This window comes from Manihot esculenta, chromosome 8 (assembly GCF_001659605.2).
Source record: "Manihot esculenta cultivar AM560-2 chromosome 8, M.esculenta_v8, whole genome shotgun sequence".
In the NCBI taxonomy this organism is placed as follows: Eukaryota; Viridiplantae; Streptophyta; class Magnoliopsida; order Malpighiales; family Euphorbiaceae; genus Manihot; species Manihot esculenta.
In genome coordinates, this window is record NC_035168.2 from 41,267,256 (window position 1) to 41,274,481 (window position 7,226).

Here is a 7,226-nt window from a genome sequence, read left to right on the forward strand (position 1 = left end):
TGTTTATTTTTCTTTCATGACTAGATCTGAATGCAGGGACACACTACCCTTTGATCCAGAAATTGAACGCAGTCTCAGAAGACTTGGCAAGCAAGCCGTAGAGCAATCTGCCCAACATTCGGCCGCCGAACCCAAGCCATCTTCGGCCGCCGAAAGTTCTTCACTCCTGCAACCGAATTCTGCACCAATGGCAGAACTTCAAGCACCAGTTGCTGCCCATGATGGACATGCTGTCCAAGGCCAAATGGTTCAAGAAAATCCAGCAATTAGGCCCCAAGAACAAAGAGAAAGGACCATGGGAGAATTGGCAACTCCTGTAGGTGATTATGCCCCACTTTGCATCACCTACCCACCTCTGACAGTTCTCTTTGAACTGAAGACAGGTTTGATAAACATTCTCCCTAAGTTTAGAGGTAGAGAAAATGAAAATCCACACAAGCACTTAAAAGCATTCAATATAATATGTTCATCTATGAAACCTCAAGGTATCTCTGAAGACCAAATTAAGTTGAGAGCCTTCCCCTTTTCATTGGATGACTTTGCTAAAGATTGGTTATTTTACTTGCCACCTGGATCTATTACATCTTGGGATGATATGGTCAAAACCTTTTCGAACAAATACTTCCCAACTCATAAATCAATTTGCATAATAAGAGAAATTACAAGCATAAAGCAAAAACCATCTAAGGACCTATATGATTATTGGGAAAGGTTTGAAAGACTTTGCACAGAATGCCCTCAACATGACATATCAGACAAGGCCCTTATACAATTCTTCTATGGAGGATTATCTCCTTCAGAAAGAAAATTCATTTATGTAACCTGTGGAGGCTCCATTGAAGACAAAACATCTAGACAAATGAGAGAATTGATCTCCACTCTTGCAGCCTCATCTAGGCAATATGGAGAAGAGAGGCAACTACAAAGGGCCAATGAGGTAAATTTTCCTACTATGACTGAACTAACATCTGTTATAAAAAATGCTGTGGTGGATGTGGTACAACAGATTCAAGCACCCCAGCCACCTAGGCCATGTGGGATTTGTTTATGTGTGGGACACCCAACTGATCAATGTCCCACACTCCAAGAAGACCATCATCAAGCCAACGCCATTGGGAGGTACAAGAACCAGCCTAGATATGATCCATATTCCAACACCTATAATCCAGGTTGGAGAGACCATCCCAATTTCAGCTATGGAAAGGGCAACACTGATAAGAATCACCAAGGTTACCAAAGAAGCCAAGTCCAACCAGCACCTCCAATGGACAATAACACTATGAATGAGGTAGTGAAGACCTTGCAAATGATACAACAACAGATGGGACAAATGGCCACCTCCATAAACAGATTGGAAGCTCAAGGAAAGTTGCCATCCCAGACTGAGGCAAATCCCAAACAAAATGTAAGTGCCATTACTTTGAGAAGTGGGAAAGAGCTTCAAGATGCAAGATTTGAGGAGGAAAAGCAAGTTGAACCAAAGCATGCATCATCTGAGACACCCTCTGCACAACATCCAAGGCAATCTGAAGCCTCTTCATCGCATTCTGCACCACCTCCTGCGCAAAGAGCTGACCCGAAGGTAAGTTTTCACATCCCACCTCCTTTTCCAAAAAGATTTGAAAGAACTCAAAAAGAAAAAGAAGAAAAGGAGATCCTTGAGACCTTCAGAAAAGTGGAGATCAACATACCACTGCTAGATGCTGTCAAGCAGATTCCAAGGTACGTAAAATTTCTAAAAGAGTTGTGCACCAACAGAAGAAAGCTAGCTGAAAGAGAGAAAGTAAGTGTAGGTGAGGTAGTTACTGCTGTTATTAAAAGAGAACTCCCTACTAAATGCAAGGACAAAGGTATGTTTGCTATCTCTTGCAAAATTGGGAATGTTGGTATCAAGAAAGCCATGTGTGATCTAGGTGCATCCATCAATGTCATGCCTCTCTCCATCTATAAATCTCTCAATGCATGTGCACTCAAAGAAACAAGAGTTGTGATCCAACTAGCTGATAGATCGGTGGTATACCCCATAGGTGTTCTAGAAGATGTGTTAGTCCAAGTAGATGAACTTGTCTTTCCTGCTGATTTTTATGTGATTGATACTAAGGAAGATAGTTACAATACTAGTTCTGACATTCTTCTTGGACGTCCTTTCTTGAGTACTGCTAGAACTAAAATTGATGTGCATGATGGTACTCTTACCATGGAATTTGAAGGGGAAGTAATCAAGTACAATGTCTATGATGCCATGAAATACCCACATGATATGTCCCCAGTTTATGGTCTTGATATTATTGACTGTTTGAGCCAAGATGTGTTTAATGAGAATCAAGATTGTGTTTTAAATGATGATCTTTGCAGGATTGAAAGCCAGAAACTGAAAGAAACCATCTACAGCATTCAGCAGATTGAGGTTGCGCAGACAGAAGACATTCGGCCGCCGAACATGGACACCTTTCGGCCGCCGAACCCTACTGACCTTCGAAATCCGAATCCTGTTGCACCGCTCCCGAAAGTCACTGCGCAAAAGGAAGACAAACTTCGGCCGCCAAACACCTTTCGGCCGCCGAACTTGACTGACCTGCGGAAGCCGAATCCATTGCCACAGCTCACTCCGCAAACCACGAATCTTCGGCCGCCGAACCCAGAATCCTTTCAGCCGCCGAATCTCTCACAGCAACCTCCATCACAAGCAAGCTCCTCTGAAACTACTCTGCAACAACCTTCTGATCTAAAGCCTCTCCCAGATCATCTGAAATACATGTACTTAGGAGCCAACAAGACACTTCCAGTCATAGTGTCCAATGAATTGAACCAACATGAAGAAGCAAGCCTCTTAAAGGTACTACAGAAACACAAGGGAGCCATAGGATGGACCATTGATGACATAAAAGGTATCTCTCCTTCCACATGCATGCATAGAATTCACATGGAGGATGAATGCAAACCTGTCAGAGATGCTCAAAGGAGATTAAATCCACCCATGATGGAAGTGGTAAAGAAAGAAATAGTCAAACTCCTTGATGCAGGAATCATCTACCCAATCTCTGATAGCAAATGGGTGAGCCCTGTACATGTAGTTCCAAAGAAAACTGGAATTACCATTGTTCCAAATGCTGAAGGGGAACTTGTACCCACTAGAGTTCAAAATGGATGGAGGGTATGCATGGACTATAGGAAGCTCAATGCTGCGACAAGAAAAGATCACTTCCCACTTCCTTTCATTGATCAGATGCTAGAAAGGCTTGCAGGTAAAACTCACTATTGTTGTCTTGATGGATATTCAGGTTTCTACCAGATTCCAGTTGCTCCAGAAGATCAAGAGAAGACTACCTTCACTTGCCCTTTTGGCACTTTCGCCTTTAGGAGAATGCCATTTGGACTATGCAATGCACCTGCCACCTTTCAGCGATGCATGATGAGCATATTTTCTGACTATGTGGGTAAGACAATTGAGGTATTTATGGATGACTTCACAGTTCATGGAAACTCTTTTGATGAATGCCTTTCCAACTTAGAAAAGATCTTACAAAGATGCATTGAGACTAACCTTGTGCTTAATTATGAAAAATGTCATTTTATGGTTAATCAAGGTATGGTCTTAGGTCATGTTGTTTCAGCCAAGGGCATTGAAGTGGACAAAGCTAAGGTGGATACCATCAAAAATCTGCCCTACCCCACAAATGTTATAGACATACGCTCATTCCTTGGCCATGCAGGATTCTATAGAAGATTCATGAAAGACTTCTCAAAAATTACTTTGCCATTATGCAGATTGCTCCAACAAGATGTAACATTTGATTTTGATGCAGATTGCAAAAAGGCATTTAATTTGATTAAAGAATTGCTTGTGACTGCCCCAATTATTCAAGGACCTGACTGAAACTTGCCATTTGAAATCATGTGTGATGCAAGCAATTATGCAGTAGGAGCAGTCTTGGGGCAACGTGTGGGAAACTCACCCCATGTCATTCACTATGCCTCCCGCACACTTGATGCTGCATAAAGCAACTACACAACAACTAAAAAAGAACTCTTGGCAGTTGTATTTGCTTTGGAGAAGTTCAGACCATATCTATTGGGAACCAAAGTCGTCGTCTATTCTGACCATGCAGCCTTGCGATACTTGATCAAGAAAAAAGAAGCAAAACCAAGGCTCATTAGGTGGATTCTACTTCTACAAGAATTTGATCTTGAGATAAGAGACAAGAAGGGCAAAGAAAACCTTGTGGCGGACCACCTCAGCCGACTTCCCTCCAGCTCTGCACCATGCCCAGTCAAAGAAGAGTTCCCAGACGAACATCTGTTCGCCACTCATTCTGCCTAAAGTGAATTGCACCATGCACACCACACCCCAGGGAAGTACTCAGTTTCTTTTGTTCTCTTCTCTCTTCTTCTCCTCTCCCCTTCTCTCTTCTTTTACATTGAGGACAATGCATGATTTAAGTGTGGGGGTGCATATCTCTCTCTTCTTCTTCCCTTCTTCTTCTCCTCTTCTTCCCTTCTCTTCTGCGATTTTACATGCTTTCAGATTGCAAAAATTTTTTTTTTTCTTTTCTCCTTTCAATTTTGCGTTCCTTTCAGTTAATTAGCCACAGTTGAATTTTAATTTGTTTATGCTTTCAATAAAACACACACAACCACAACCTTCTTCTTCTTCTTTTTGTTTTGCTCTACTCAAACTGATGAACTATGTTGGATAAGTCTTTCTTTCCATGACCCCATTGATGTGATAACTCTTTAAACTTGTGTTGAATCACTTGCAGTGGGTTATATTCATGTTTGAGAATTGCCTCTTGAATTGAATCTTTGAGTTTGCCATGGTGAAAAATGTATTGATGACCCTCAATTGATTGAGAATAAATTAAAGTTGTGTGAATGAACTTAACATGACTTGATTTAGCAATTGGTGTTGATTTGCCCAAATCGTTGAGAGAAAGAAAATTCAGCAAAGGCATAGACCTCAAAAGCACACAAATAAGAGCTACTAGCCACTTGGATAGGTGACCAACTGAAAAATATAAACCATGACATCAAAAATAGGTTGGTGACCTTTCCAAGCAAGATCTAAAGTGCAAAAGCCTGAATAAAGTACTTCAAGGAAAGGGCAAGTCAATTCAAAAGCTAGAAAAAGTCTTAACAAATTAATGTGCATGTCTCTCTTGAGGAAAACAAATCCTAGCCATGGTAAGCAAAAGGAAACAAGGAAAAGAGGTAAGTAATCTTCATGCATATATTCTTCACTGCAATGATTCAAAATAAGTGTCTAGAGTATGAGCTTAAGTGGAAATAAGGATCTAGAGGAAGAAAACTTATTTGACTATGTTTATTTGCTTGAGGACAAGCAAAAGCTTAAGTGTGGGGGTATTTGATAGAGCATATTTTAGCCCATATTTTCTTGATCTTATTGATGTTTGTTTGCACCTATTCTACCTAATTTTGTGGTTTTAATCATGTTTTGCAAGTATTAGGTGTGAAGAAACAATTTGGAGAAAATGCTCTTAAAAATGCCAAAAGAAGCCAAAACTAGAGAAGCAACCTTCGGAGGCAACTTTCGGAAGCCAAAAATCAGTCACCTTCGGCGGCAACCTTCGGCGGCCGAAAGAGGACTCCAGAGATGAAAGTCGACCACCTTCGGCGGCACCTTCGGCCGCCGAACCTTGTGTCCAGAGCCGAAAGTCCAGCCTCCGAAACTCACTTTAGGCAGCCGAAAATACACTCCAATGCACACTTTCCTTATTCAAGAAGCCATATCTCAAGTTGCCATATTTGAGGAGCCAAACAAGGGAAGTATTTTGAGATCCAAATCTTCAAGATTCACATTCAAATATTGGATTTCAAGATCAAGCTTATTAAGGAAGCCAAATCCAAAGATCACATGTTTCCCACTTAGTATCATGCACATTTAAAATTCAAAAGAAGGCTTCACCTTCCTCATTAGTGCATGGGCAATCTCTTGGACTTAATGTACAGCATCTTAAGGATCTTGGACAGCTATGAAAAGACCAAAGTGCCCCCACTTGCCTCCCATCATATGTAACTCGTTTTTGCCTTCACTCATGCACACCCAAGGCACATACAATACCAAGGGCACTTTGGACAGCCTCTAAAAGTCTCCTGGACTTCCATCAAACTCTAGGCAGCTTCTCAAGACATATTTAAAGGCTTCAAGAAGACAAGAAGAGAGATTTTGATCCACCTCTTCTCCAAGAAATCGGCAAGGCCTCTCCAAGGCTCTCTCCACCTTAGTTCTTCATCTTTTCTTCTTCTTTTCTTTTATTTTCTATTTTGGTTCAGCCATGAGTGGCTGAAACCCTTCTCTCTAGTTGGAGTTTGGTTGAAACTAAGGTTGTTTAATGGGTTGTGAGATCTAAACAGAAACTATTGTCTTTGATTTTATTCAATATTCATGCAATTGTGCTTAATTCTAAGATTGCTTTGTTGTTTTGATCAAATTGGCCACTTGATTCTTAATTGCAAAGTTAATTGATTGTTGGATTAGGATATTTGTTAGTCCGTAATTGCTGGAAATATTCTGTCCATAGAACACTTGGTGTAAAAACCCAAGGAATTGTATGATCTAGCAACATCTCATGCGTTTGAGTAGCTAGGGTTTGGCTCTTTCTTATTCTTCATGCAATTGGCAATTGTTTTGATGCCTATGGCCCAAGGACGTTCCTTGGCAATTTGTTGATTAGTAATTGATTAGAGGACATTCCCTAATCAGTTTGTTCTTAAGGAAAGACATGGTGGTGAGAAGCGTCTTCCACCCCCATAACCAACCTATTGAATCAATCAAGATAACCATGTTTCAATGATCAACCCAAACAACCAAAGTGGATCCATATCTTCAACTAGACTTTTCTCATATTGATTTCCTCTTTTATTTTAATTACTTGCTGTTTTAATTACTTTCAATAGTTGTTAATCAAATCATCTCAAAACCCCCCTTTTTACTTTCCTTGCACTTGTTTCTATTTCTCTTTGATTACTTGCATTCACTTGTGCTTTCAATTAGTTCTATTGGTCTTGATGGAGATAAATAAACAGGTAATCAATTCTCTGTGGATACGATCCTTCACCACTATCTGCAGTTGTAAATTGTAGGTAACCAAGAAGGTTATTTTTGACCGGCTTCGACAACCGCTCCTGTCATGGGGCTACCGGCGGCGTCCAACAGATTGGACTCCATATGGGTGATTGTAGACAGACTGACCAAATCTGCTCACTTC